This window comes from Spinacia oleracea, chromosome 4, assembly GCF_020520425.1.
Source record: "Spinacia oleracea cultivar Varoflay chromosome 4, BTI_SOV_V1, whole genome shotgun sequence".
NCBI classification, from domain to species: Eukaryota; Viridiplantae; Streptophyta; class Magnoliopsida; order Caryophyllales; family Amaranthaceae; genus Spinacia; species Spinacia oleracea.
The window spans coordinates 83,324,025-83,338,985 of NC_079490.1; the positions used below are offsets into that span (position 1 = coordinate 83,324,025).

The 14,961-nt window shown below is 42.8% G+C and overlaps 1 pseudogene; it reads left to right on the forward strand.

The window, feature by feature from the left end:
* The first annotated feature begins 13,112 nt into the window (after window positions 1-13,112).
* On the forward strand, window positions 13,113-13,213 carry LOC130460320 (uncharacterized; annotated as a pseudogene).
* Window positions 13,214-14,961: the final 1,748 nt, after the last annotated feature.

Genomic DNA, 14,961 nt, shown 5'->3' on the forward strand with positions numbered 1-14,961 from the left:
CGGGCCCCGTCCCGTAAAACCGAGTTCAAACACGAAACCGAAATTCAAAACGACTTATTTTTAAACACAACTGATGTCTTAATCCCCAAGCAATCACTACGTGCAAAGGTCGTACAAACCGTACAAAAGGTACATCTATACAAGACAAAGGCAAGGACGGTGTCATCGTCCTTGCTTTGGCGAATTCTGGGCCACGTCACCTGCTCCAGGCGCATCTGGCTTTTGGATTTTAGCCGATTAATCCCCTATTTAAACCCTCATTTCCTAAGCATTTGGGGCAGAAAATCATAAACACATCATCGTAATTTCAAAATACTCTCTCAAAATCAAATACAAAAATCAAATCCTAAACTACAAATTCCTATACAAGTTCAAGCATTTAAGCAATTGGGAGCACTAATCGGAAAGCTAGCCTAACCGTAAATAGGTAATTCCGAATCCCGAATAAAATCAACAATGCTTTCTACTCTTCTACCTTTCTAAATACAAAATCCAATGATGTTATCATTAGGGTTCATACCCTTGATTAACTAGGAAAACTATGCCAAATGTGTTATCTTTGGGAATTTTCACTCTCGAAATCCTCTCCAAATGATTGTCCAGAACACCATTTCAAATATGCCCTACAAGATTCAATCTTTAATTCCAAAAACTATTAGTAAAGTTGACACTTTTGCTCCCAAAAGTGTTACTTACAACAATCACACATTTTTACAAAATCAAAACCTTTTCAATAAGTTCAATAATGTTTAGAAAAGTGCAATCCCTTTTCTAAACTAGAACCCATGAATATTCATCTTTCATGATTTAAATACAAGTCACATCTCAAGATTCTATGATGTTTAAGGTTGTGTGTAATCACTTACTTAAATTAGAATCAATTTCAAGTTATGGAGCACGACAAAGGTGAGGCCTTTTTAACATTAAAAGTTCTAACCTTTGAGATTCAATACTCCTGATTTCAATGTTCAAAGTTCAATATTCAAGTTCTATTTCAATAACCAAAATCAAAGATGCTTTATGAGGAGCAACTCATCTTAAAGTTGAGATTTTTAGAATTGAATCCGTGTCGGGCGCACTTATTATTAAGTAGTCGTTTGGCATTTGGATCTCAAATGCAATAATACAATTTCAATTCCGCAATTTCAATAACGCATTTCAATATCGCACCTTTCAATAACGCATTTCAATATCGCACCTTTCAATACCACATTTGAATATCGCATTTCAATATTGCACCTTTATTCTTGCAATTTCAATTCCGCACTCTTTACTCACCTTATTTTTAGGTGATGTGGTTTTGTACACACTTTCAATAATTCCTTTACTTATTGTGATGATGCTTTATTGTTTATTGCTTTCATCACCTCACATGCTAAATTCAACAACATACAAAAGGTCACATCACGCTTAACGAAGATAATTCTTGGACAAACCGGCCTTAGGTTCCTTTAATTAACTTTAAAGAAAAGTGATCACATACAAGTAGCAATTCCATGTCCTAAATGCTTGTTCAAACCAACCTAGTGCCGTGATTAGGGTTATCCGAAAACAATCCTTGTCTTGCACTCGAATGTATTTCTAAAGCTCGCAAAATAAGCATCTCGTTCCCTCGCCCAGATCTCACCCATCCGTTTCTAAGATTCAATGCCTTATCCACAAAGAGTCAACTTTGGTCTTTCCGAACCGGACCCTTAAAAATTGTTTGGTGGCGACGCCTTCGAAATTCAAAATCTTCCAAAACCCCGTAGGGAAAATAGGTACAAAAAAAACCGCCTAAAAGAGGGAACTTCCCTCCGATCAAAGTCTGAGTGCCTCTGACGAGTCACAGCACTAGATTTCGAGCCCCGACCCAAGTTCCGCCTTGTCTGCTCCATCGAGACATCGGCATGAGGAGCCATATCCTCTTTACAGCCCCGACGACGCTCCTGTACAAAGTTCAAAATTCAAGCATCAGATATCTATATGCAAGTTTCAAGATACAAACATCGCAGAGTAAGCAAACTCACAGCTCGGTCTCGACTAGCAAGCGTCCTGGTTAGCTTGACGCAATGCTTCTTCAACGAATCAATTATGAGCATCCAGCGGAGCACTCTCGCTCGAGGCGCCTGCATACATAAAAAATTAAAAATCAATTTCTACATAAAAGACTACAATCTATTTGACTCACAGCCGCATAATGCTCCGGATGAGCATTGGCAACCAACCGGTCTTAGGGAGAGGCCATCGGGACAATAAACTCCACATGCTCTCCATCCGAGTCCGCGTAGCGGAGGACCCTGTCAGCATAGGGGACATCGTTCGGGTCGACCTCCTCGACCTACAAGCTGACATACAAGATTTAATTATACAAAATCCAAGAATAAAAGAGTACAAGAATACAAAAATACAAGAATTCAAGGTTCAAATCCAAAGCTTACCGGTGGCACAAAACAAACTGCTGGAGCAAGCCTCGACAGGAAGTCTCCATAGCTGGCAGCCGAAGGGGGCAGTGGCGCGGCAGAAAAAGGGCACCAACACACCTACAGGGCAGGCACCTCAGTCAATATACAAAATACAATCGGGACAAAGTCCTACAAAATGCAAACACACCTCCTCGAAAGATAGGATCTGCAAAGCTCTGCGGAACGACGCCAAAGTCACCTTCCTGTGCTCCGCTCCTTCCCAAGAGGCAGCAAACGGGTAAGCCGCAACTCTAGGGCGAGCAGGCGCCAAGCCAGGAAAATGCTCATACGCCCAAATCTTCAAAAGAAAACAAGACGTTAGTCAGTCTTATGCACATAAAATACAACATACAAGTACAAAATACAAGATTCAAGGAGTCCCAAATACCTTCAGCACTCTCCAAAGGGCGGCTATGCCCATCGAGCTCTCCGGGGCAGTCCTCGAAGCGTTCTTCATCTCGTACAAAAGGTGGCTATATGCCAAGCTACCCTAGCTGAGACCTGAAACAACCCTCAAGTCCCTCAAAGACCCCAAGAAGACCACCAACACACGGCTACTCCTGCCAGGGGCAACCACCTGGCCTACAAGTGTCAGAAGAAAAAGCCGAACCTTCTGCTCCGCTGTAATGCCAGCTATGCCGAGGCCACCCAAAATCACCTCCATTGAAGCAGAGGTGTCGCTGTCAGTGATCAAATCTACAACATGGCCGATCAAGCCCCTGACTCCAGCAGAACGCCATGTCAAGGCAGAGTCAAATGCAACCTCCCTCTCCGAAAATGGGAGGCCAGTGATCATGGAAAACTTAAAGGGAGTGATGGTAATTTCTCCCCAACTTATGTGTAACGTGCCGGTGGTGTCCCACCACCACTCCAAGAGGGCTTGTGTCCGGGCTTTGACACCCGTCATCCCTCTAAAGCCTCTCACCGAAAGGAGCAAAACCAGTCTGAGCCCAAATCACTCGGGTCTCCTCGACATCAGGAATGGTCTGAGAGACATTCCAAAGCTCCGCTAGAGACCAAAACGCATGGATCCCTATCCTATAAATCTACAAAAAGGGTGGATCAATATAAACCTATACAAATTCAAGCAGCAAGTTCAAAAACAGAGTACAAGGCATACCAAGCCGGCACGTGGCCGCTGAGAAAACTAATATCTCGGGTGAAATACAAGGTCTGTAGGCTGCCAGCCATGACCGTCAAAAGTAGGTCTTCCACTTGGGGTCATGCCTGCAGGGAGTGGCTTTATCTCAGCAGCTTTGTTCTCCGAAGCATCCTTTATAGCTGCTCGGTTGCTCGAGCATTTGATAGGTGTATTTTCCGACGTTGATAGAAAATAACCTATGCAAACAATATTTATATAACCACTCAACTACCGGCTAGCGGTAAGCAAAGGGATCGTCCCAAAGAAATAGTGGTTAATGAGTTTGAAAGTCAATCTAGTTCGAACAAGGATTTGGTTTTGAATTGTTACTTTTAAGAATCTAAAACTAAGAATTATGCTAAATTGAATCAAGAAAGGGAAACGTTAGGGAGTCGGAGATAGGCTAGGGAAAACGGGGGAAATGAATTCAACTATCTAGCAATGGTGATCATGCAACGAAATGGTGATTAGGCAAATGGCATCTAAAGACGAACCCGCCACCTCTCGGATAGGGAACGCTAAGCGTCTAATCCACGGAAGAGCTTTCGCCTAATCCTAGATTAAACTAACTAGCATATAATAGGCACCGCCATTTGATCACACAAGATAGGCCCACAATCTTTTGCCAAACCTATCCTATGGTTCCACGTGACTCTAATCGAATAGCATTTGCAACTACCACTCAACTAGCATTGATATCCTATCATCAAATCATATTTAATCACATGAATCAACCAACAATCAATCAACGATTTCCCCTAATTAAGCCCCTAGATTCTCCCCTTACCCTAACCTAATTCTACTCACTAGTCATTCTAGAAATAAAGCAATCCATTAAGAATAAGCTAGCAAGCATGATATTGAAGGAGTAGGAGAAGAGAATTAAGAGTTCAATTGCACAATCAAATCACAAATTGAAAATCAAAGTAACTTCAATCAATGAAATCAAGAATTCAAGAAATTAAGGAATTGAAGAACAATTAACAACAAAGCAAGAGCAAGAATTAAGAAACTAAGAATTAAATTGCAAAATTGAAGAAGAGTTAAGAAGGATTACAAATTGAAGCTTGAATGGAGGAGAATTTCTCTCTCTAGAATTGCTGAAAATCTACTTTTAGAATCTCAAACTATCAACTAAAATTCTACTCTCTAAAAATAAATCGAAAAATCTATTTATAAGTTTCCTCAAATAGAAGCCAAAGTTCGAAAAAGAGCAGCCCGCGCAGCGATTCGGTCGCACGCACCCACTGTGCGACCGAACGTAATTGAGTTTGTTCGATCGTTTTCATTCTTGTGCGAGCGAGGTCAGCGAAGAAAGTTTTCTTCGTCTTGTGCGACCAAGCATAAAACCCCGTTCGGTCGAATGGGAATCCTTTGGCTCAAGTCTCCTTCGCAGCTCCATTTGGTCGAACAAGGAAAGCCGTTTGGGCGCACAACTTTTGTGCGGTCGAACAACATAGGTTGTGCGGTCGAACAAAACCTGTGTTGTCAAATTACCAGGGTTGTGCGGTCGTTTTACAATCTTGGGACATTCTGCCTCAAAAATCCGTTTTGTGCGACCAAATGACAGAGGGCATTCGACCGCACAAAACAGGAATCTCCTTGAACTCCATTTGCACTACCTGTTCGGGCGCACAAAACGCCACTCGACCGCACAAGCCCTGTTTTGGCTCAAATTCACTTGTTTTCCATCATTTTTCATCAAGATCACCTATAAAGCACAAGATGGAACAAAACTTATAAATCTCACACAAAAAGCTACAAAAACTATAAAAAAGCATAAAAACTAACATAAAATCCTAGGCTAAGAGCGACATAAATGTCGCTCATCAAACTCCCCCAAGCTAAGCATTTGCTAGTCTCTAGCAAATTAAACTCAACTAAGGAAGAATGAGCAACTAATCAGATTCTAAAAATTTACCAAAATCAAAATCTAGCAAATCTAATCAAGGCAAGACTAAAATGGAAAACACAAACCAAGAAAAGAAAGAAAGAAAAGAAGAAGAAAAGAAAAGAGAAGAAAAGAAAATAAATTAAACTACAAAATTCATGATGGGCTTTATTATGGAACAAGTATAGAAGAACACTAATATTACTAATCAAATAAATGAGTACACGCTAACTAATGTCCTAAACCGAGTGAAAGATTCGAGCATCAAGCAAAGTGAACTAAGGGCAAGCACTAGTCAATCCCCCTACATCCGGGCATACCACGTCAAATCTCTTGATCTTAACCACCCTTGAGAATAGCGTCTCAAGACACCGTGAAGGCGCTAGAAAATCAATAATAGGCTACCCGACATCTTAGCATGACAACCTTGTTCCTTAAGCTTGACCAAATCCTCCCTCCACCGACAATGACTCAACTCTAAAGGGTCAAGAGGGCGTTTAGGGCGTAACGTAGTCTAGGGGTAAGGCGCGGAACAAGTTTGGCCATTTGGTGCTCATACCTAAAGTGAAGCGCAATGATAGAACTAAACTCAAGTATTTTGAACCAAACACAAACTCGTACCACTTATTTGGGGTACCCCCAAGCTTATTCAACAACAATTCTAAACTACAACTCTTTTTTTGCGTTTTTTCCTTGATTTGATTTTCCTCTTTTTTTGTGTTTCAAATGAAACTTTTCATGCCTTGTTTTTTTTCTCTATTTTTGGCTTTTTCACAACTTAACTCTCTTTTTGCTTTTTGCATCATTTATTCACTATATATAACATTCTTCCAAAACTTTGCCATTCATACCAAACAACATTCATTCCTCAACTTTGCATAATTACTCCAAAACAACCAGCATCATAACTCTAAGCTTCACTATCACTTCTAAGGGTGAAAACAAAACAAAGGCTATTAGGCTTGTAATGTTCTCATAAGAAATGAAGGGTCAAGGCTCAAATGGCTAGCAAAGGGGCAAATGCAAACAAAAACATATGAGAAAAATAAGAAAATAGAGTCCTAAACTAAAAAGAAAAATAGTCACCGAAAGAAATGCCTCTATCGTCCCCTAAAGTAGTTCGGTCGCGGTCTCGGGAAGGAAATGGTCAAACTCGGGAGACAAGAAAGTCAATGCTAAGGATCCATGCCACTCAATATATGAAAATGTGTTTGGGCTTATTTTTGAGCATGAACCTCACAAGGGAGCAAATACCATTCTCTCCGGCTTCAAATCACTAGAGAAATCGACACCATCTTACCACAAGCCAAGAGTTCATGACGCATGCTACCCATAGTTCAACCAAGTTTCTTGACACCAAATTCTAAACTCGACCAAAGACATTAAGAACCGTGTAAAAATCTACCAATTAGGAATAAAAGCATTCTAATCTACAAGTTCCAATTTTATATGCCCAGTCAAGAATATTGCCTAAGAAAACCTAGAAAAACTTGCCTTGACAAAAAGGAAATCAAAACAAAAGAAAAAGGAAGAAAATAAGAAAACACACCAAAAAGGGAAACAAAAAGAAACAAACAAAACAAAAGAAACTAAAATCAAACTAAAAACAAAGAACTAACATATACAAGTGCACAAAATGGTATGGTTATCAAGACATGAGCATCACAAATAGGCAACTATACAACAAAAGTCCCCCCAAGCTAGAAATAGGCCATGTCCTCAAGGCCTAAAACTAAGCAAGGAGGGGCACAGCTACCCATCCAACCAAATGCCCCAAAAGCAAAATGCCCGTCCCAAAGTATGCATGTGAGATAGAAGGATATTACCGGAAATGTCGTGGGAGCAAGTCCCGCAAAGAACCGGTAAAAACCGAACTAACTCACCAAAGTGTCGACGAACAAGGCATAGGTGGAAAGTGGGATCCCACATCAACGAAACCAATCCATAAAGAACACTCAAAAATAATCAAGAAAAATGTTAGTAGACAAGGCCAAAAGGCCAAAACAAACACAAAAAAAGCAAAACCCATCACCATATATACAACCACATGAAGTGGCAAGAAGATCACACCAACAAACATCAAACACTCCCCATAGCAAACCCCTACTTCGCACTTCTCCCCCAAGCTAATCACAAGCATACCATCACATGAAGATGGGGGAGAAGTGGAGGGAACCCTAAGAAGAAGGGCCCGGGGCATGCCCCTTACCCTTTGCATCATAAATCCTCCAATGTTCATCCCGCTCAAGACGATAAGCAAGAGCCGCGTCATCGGTGAACGGGGTGATATTGAAGGTGGGGTCCACATCGGGACCCGAAGCGTTGGTATAGGGCGGCCAACCATATTCGGGCACAAGGGGGTAGTTTCCATGGGGTGGCTCTCCTCGGGGGCCATCCCAACCACCATATATCCCCTAGGCCACCCGGTGAAATCCTCGGGCCAACCATCTGGCCGATCTACCGGTGGGGGAGTGGGATACATGGGGTCACCGCGGTAGTCACTCCCGCCCATCATGGTATAATCATAAGGCGGAAAAGAGGGAGGAGTGACACCGGGTTGGGATGGGCCCGTCCAATACGGGTAGGTGGGTGTACGCTCCTCATTCCAACTAGGGATGGGCCCTTGTTGGGGAGGGTAATAAGGATAGTTGACATAGGGGGCAAAGTCCCCTTTGTCAACATGGAAGTCGTACACCCGCCTACCGTAGTAGGACGAGTCAAAATCGGGATAAGAATCTCCCGTGTGGCTCCCTTGAGGAGCAAGAGAGGCCAAGGTACGAGCTTGGTCCTCTTGCCCTTGCAAGATAGCCGCAAGGGTGGATTGCAAACCCGTCAAATCAAAAGGAGAGGAGAGAGGTATACCACCCGCATTCGGGGGAGGATTTTGAGGCGGACCTTGAGGTGGACTTTGAGGAGCTTGAGTGGAGGTGTTGGTGGACTTTGAGGTAGTGGCTTTGGCGGCGGCAGCAGCGGCGAACTTCTTATGCCGTGGAAGCAAGAAACGGACACTCTCGGACCAAGAAGTGATGAACGGGTGCGGAAGAAAGAACCAATCGGCTTTTTTCACAAGCCAAATCCATTGCGTCTCGTTGGTGGTGTAGTGGAGCCAAGTAGCATTATACATCGCCCGGATGTTTAAGAACTCACTACCGGCCACGGGAGGCAAAGCATCCATCTCTTTGCCATGGGGGTTGTTCGGTAGAAGCCGAACAAGAAGAGTGAGCATGCCACAAAGGAGGATGTCGGATTTGTTCAAATGGCTATCCCGCACCTCAATGATCCGGGAAATGAGCAATTGCCCGAAATCGAGCACACCTTGCTTTTCTTGAGTGGCCAACCACAAACCACCAAGTTCCGTGCACGACAAGGCACCGGTAGCTCCCTTAGAGAAAAGGGCATAGATGAGGAGGCGGCTCATGATCCGGATGGCCGGATGATGGAATGAGGAAGACTTAGCCAAGGCGGAGAAGAAATCTCCATCGTCTCTGGTGAGCTCTCTCCACCAAATGTTTTCATTAAAGTCATTAGCACACTCGGCCCTTGGATTCACGATGTAACCGATATTCGTTGTGATGGAGAAGAGGGAATTGATTTGGTTGTTATTTAACTTGTATTGGCGCCCGAAAACTTGGAAGCTCAATTCCACTACTTTGTCACCATCCTCATCTTCTACAAAGTTCTTTCGAGCCGAGGAGAGGAACTCCAAAGTCACCCTGGTGTATGTAGGGGCACTCATCTTTGCATACTCTTCCCACCCTAGGCCCTTGAGTAACTCGTCAACCTCGGCCTCAACCCCCAAGCTACGAACGCTTTCCCGATGAAAGAACTTAGTGGGCTTAATAGTCCTCTTGGAAAGTACCTCAAAAAAATCCCAAGAGCGTTGCTCGGCGAACTCAATTCCGTAAGTTTCCATGTTCGGAGGGGTTGGTGCCGTTGTTGCTTTCCTCTTTGATGAAGAGGTGATCGCGGCCTCGGTTGCGGCGGGGTTCTTATTTGATCGCTTTGGTGCCATTGAAATAAGTTGATGCTAAGCAAAAATCTACAAAACAAAAAGAAACAGACCAAGACACTCAAAGAGGGATAAACTAAGTTAGTTCACAATCTAGGACGAACGAACAACTACAAGAGCTAAGAGTTAACGATCTTCATCAATTCATCATCAAGCCCTAAACATTACACAAACTCCTCAACAAGCTTGAACTAACCACATTACTCCATACTAACCACCACAAACAATCACCATTACTTCCACAAACAAATAAAATCAAAGTATCCCAAAATCTCATTAAATCATCTCAAAAAGTCTAGAGCTTAAATGGAACAAGGAATTAAACATGCAAAGCTCATCTAAACAATTAAAGACTAAGCATAACACAAACATGCATCAACTAACACCCAAAAATCAAAAATTTCAGAAAATTCAAACATTTTATGAACATGGTGAAAATGGAATGAAAAATAAGAATTAAGGGAAAGAAATCATCACCACAAGCAAAGGAAGTGGACTAGAATCGATCGCAAGATGCCTCTAGAGCTCCAATTTACCACACACACAATTGAGAACAATTTCACAAAAACCCTAGAAATTGGGGGTTTTGCAAAAAAATCTGAAATTTTGGGGATTTTGGGGGTTGGGATGAATGAGAATGAGAGAATTTGATGAATGGGAAGTGAAATTTGTGAAGGGAAGTAAGTGAAATTGATGAGGAGTAGTAGTAGTAAGTGAGAGAAGAGAGGGCAATGGAGAGGATAGTCGAGCAAAATGAAGGAAAAATGGGAAGGGGCTCGCGATTTTCAAATTAAAGAACTCAGAAACAGCTCCGCCAGGCTGTGCGATCGAACAGATTAAGCCGTTCGGTCGCACAGACCTTGTGCGATCGAATTTTCAGAGCTGTGCGATCGAGTGCCAAAGATTTGCCATTCTGCCTCAAAAACGAGTTTGTGCGACCGAACAACAGGACACGTTCGGTCGCACAAAACAAGATTTTGCACTATTTTCACAAGCTTCCTATTTAAATCGAAAATGGAACTAATTAATGGAAATTAAAGCACAAAATCAAATAAAAACTAAAGCTAGGAGTTAGACAACCGGGTTGCCTCCCGGGTAGCGCTCGTTTAACGTCATTAGCTTGACGAATCCCCCCAAAGCTCATGGGGGGACAAGAATGAGACCAATACACGGGTTGCCTCCCGGTAGCGCTCGTTTAACGTCATTAGCTTGACGGACCCCCCCAAAAGGTCAAGGGGGGTCAAAGACAACCAACCTTGGGTCAACACTAGTCAACATGCATTTCTTTGCCCCTTTGGGACATCACCATTCAAGAGGCGGAAACCAAATAATCCACCAACATGCCCCTCCTCGGGACTCGATGGACTCTTAGCTGACTTCTTGGCTTTCTTAGCTGATCCATGAAACACTTTGGAGGGTTTAGCTCCATTATCATCATCAACATGCATTTCAAATATCTCGGGGATGGTTACAACATCTTCAAGCTCATCCCCAAGCGCCTTTGGGACTCCATGGTCATTCTTGTCATCAAGAGAGGACCTAGCAAGCTCATTAGCACACTTAGAAACATGAAAATTGTTAGAAGAATTAGCACAAGAGTGGTTGTTCTCAACAAAAGCAAGAGTGTCAATTTTCATGCAACTTTTCATTTTAGAGCAACAATGTTCATCAATTGCAAGCTTGCAACTAGCCTTGGCGTCTCCCGCTTTCAAAGTGATTAGTCCTTCTTGCACATCGATAAGAGCACCCGCGGTGGCCAAAAATGGCCTCCCCAAGATAATGGGGGTATGGGCATCCTCATCAATGTCCAAGACGACGAAATCCACAAGGAAAGTAAGCTCGCCAACCACTAGGGGAACATCCTCAACCTTGCCAATAGGATACTTGACCGAGCGGTCGGCAAGTTGCAAGGTGATGTTGGTTGGGACAAGATCTCCAACGTCAAGCTTGGCAAACACCGAATAAGGTAGTATACTAACGCTAGCACCCAAATCACACAAGGCATTGCTTATTTTAAGCTCCTTAATAGCACAAGGGATAGAAAAACTTCCCGGGTCTTTGAGTTTGGGTGGCGTTTTGTTAAGAATGATAGCACTACAATTCTCGGTGAGGTTCACCGTCTCCTTTACGTCAAGATCTCGCTTCCCACTCAAGATTTCCTTGAGAAATATCGTATAAGAAGGCATTTGTTTCAAAGCATCCGTAAAGGGGATAGTGACATACAATTGTCGAAGAATCACAAGAAATTTTGCGAATTGCACATTCCATTTGTGTCTATGGGGATAGGGGGAAAAAGGATTTGGGAGAGGAGGAAGAGGAGTCTCCTTCGACTTATCACCATCACTCATGTCGTCGACACGAGACTTCTCTTCCGCATCATCACGGTCCGAGGACTCATTTCCCATAGAACTCTCACCCCTAGAGCTAGGAGCTTCAATATGCGTAGCACTATCATCTAAGGTCTTCCCACTCCTTGTCACAAAGGCATACAATTGCTTAGGAGGTTGACCTTGGGGTAGGAGACTTGTATGCACTTATTGCTCTTTGATAGTGCTAGCTAGTTGAGCAAGTTTGGTCTCAATCATCTTCAAGTGAGTGTTGGATTGTTTGAATCCATCCTCAAACTCGACATTCTTCTTGGCTTGCGCCCCCACAAACGACTCCATGAGAGCCTCAAGATTAGACTTGAGAGGCGGGAGTGGTGGAGGTGCAACGCCATAACCACTAAGGTTTGCTTGATATTGGTTGCCAAAGGTCCTCGGACCATTGAATTCGGGAGGTGGCAATTGAGATGCACCATAAGGACCTCCCGAGTTCAAAGGATAACCCCCACTTGAGGCACCCCTAAATTGCCCATAAGAGTAGTTATAACCCCCTTCACCTTGATGGTTGGGATTATAACCCCCTTGGTTCTATTGGCCTTGATTGTCAAAACCTTGAGCTTGACCATAGGGCGCTTGGCTTTGATAGCCTTGTGCTCTATAGCCACCTTGATTTTGGCTATCATACCCACTTCCTTGGCCATAGCCTTGGTGGGGACCATAAATGGAAGGCCCTCTAGGTTGCCTAGCAAAATTAGGATTGTTAGGGTTATCATTCCTAGACCTCTCATTGATGGCATTAGCATACTCTACATCAAACTCTCCTTCATACGAAGGGCCATAATCCACAAATGACAAGTTATGAACTAAGGGGCATGCATCGGGGGAATGACTATCGTCTTGGCAATTTTCACAAAAGAATGTGCCCGGAGGCATTGAGCCATAAGAACTAACCTTGCCCTTCCCCTTAGAGAGAAGGGTGGCCGAGGGAGGAGGGATTGTAGACGGTGATGGCGATTGGCTAGGTGTATTTTCGAGCTTCTCCAAGCGTGAGGTAAGCTTCTCTATCATCCGTGCTTGCTCTATGGCGTACACCGAACCCTTACCATCTTCACTTCTACCTTTCCCATCATAATTCCTTGTGCCTACATGACAAGATTGGTAGTTTTGAACTACATCGTCAATGATTTCCTCTATTTGATCCTTAGTTTTATTCATAATGGGGCCTCCCGCGCTCGCATCAAGACTTGTCTTCGAACTTGGACTCAACCCCAAGTAAAATGTTTGGAGCAACAACCATTTAGGAATCCCATGGTGTGGGCATTCCCTTTGGTACTCCTTGAAACGATCCCAAGCTTCGAAGAGTGACTCATCTCGCTTTTGCTCAAAGGCTTGGATCTTGTGGCGACACTCCGCCGTCTTCCCATGCGTGTAGAACTTGTTTAAGAATGCACTTGTCACTTCGGTCCAAGTGCGAAGTGAGTTGGACTTGACCTCCTTGTCAAGCCAATCACTTGCTCACCCAAGTAGAGAGAACCGAAACAATGTCAACCTCACATAATCCGATGTGACACCATTGGGCTTGATTGTGTCACAATAGTGCTCGAATTGTTTGAGATGTTCGTGAGGTGATTCATTACTCTTCCCACAAAAGGGGTGGCTTTGCACCAAATTGATCAAGGCGGGCTTGATATCAAAGTTGTTGGCACCCGTTGTTGGGGCTTGAATACCACATGTAGCTTCGAATGCCCCCGGTATTCCCAAGTTCTTAACCGGGAGCGCCATGTTCTCAAACACTTGCTCACTCTCTTGTTGTTCCTCACCAACACTCAACGATGCGAATCTGTTATTGCTTGATGAGCTAGACCGTACACGCCTTTGTCTCCTAAGTATCCTCTCCAATTCAAGGTCAAGAGGATGGAGGATCCTTTGACGAGCACGCCCCCTAACAAGCATACAAACTCAAGAAAAACCGTGAGCAATACCAAGGAAAAAGAAAGCTAAGCGAAATTGCAATGTTTTTGTATTTTCTAATGATGAACTAGTCTCAACTAAAACTCAAAAACAACAATCGTTCCCCGGCAACGGCGCCATTTTGATAGGTGTATTTTCCGTCGTTGATAGAAAATAACCTATGCAAACAATATTTATAAAACCACTCAACTACCGGCTAGCGATAAGCAAAGGGATCGTCCCAAAGAAACGGTGGTTAATGAGTTTGAAATTCAATCTAGTTCGAACAAGGATTTGGTTTTGAATTGTCACTTTTAAGAATCCAAAACTAAGAATTATGCTAAATTGAATCAAGAAAGGGAAACGTTAGGGAGTCGGGGATAGGCTAGGGAAACCGGGGGAAATGAATTCAACTATCTAGCAATGGTGATCATGCAACGAAATGGTGATTAGGCAAATGGCATCTAAAGACGAACCCGCCACCTCTCGGATAGGGAACGCTAAGCGTCTAATCCACGGAAGAGCTTTCGCCTAATCCTAGATTAAACTAACTAGCATATAATAGGCACCGCCATTTGATCACACAAGATAGGCCCACAATCTCTTGCCAAACCTATCCTATGGTTCCACGTGACTCTAATCGAATAGCATTTGCAACTACCACTCAACTAGCATGGATATCCTATCATCAAATTATATTTAATCACATGAATCAACCAACAATCAATCAACAATTTCCCCTAATTAAGCCCCTAGATTCTCCCCTTACCCTAACCTAATTTTACTCACTAGTCATTCTAGAAATCAAGCAATCCATTAAGAATAAGCTAGCAAGCATGATATTGAAGGAGTAGGAGAAGAGAATTAAAAGTTCAATTGCACAATCAAATCACAAATTGAAAATCAAAGTAACTTCAATCAATGAAATCAAGAATTCAAGAAATTAAGGAATTGAAGAACAATTAACAACAAAGCAAGAGCAAGAATTAAGAAACTAAGAATTAAATTGCAAAATTGAAGAAGAGTTAAGAAGGATTACAAATTGAAGCTTGAATGGAGGAGAGTTTCTCTCTCTAGAATTGCTGAAAATCTACTTTTAGAATCTCAAATTATCAACTAAAATTCTACTCTCTAAAAATAAATCGAAAAATCTATTTATAAGTTTCCTCAAATAGAAGCCAAAGTTCGAAAAAGAGCAGCCC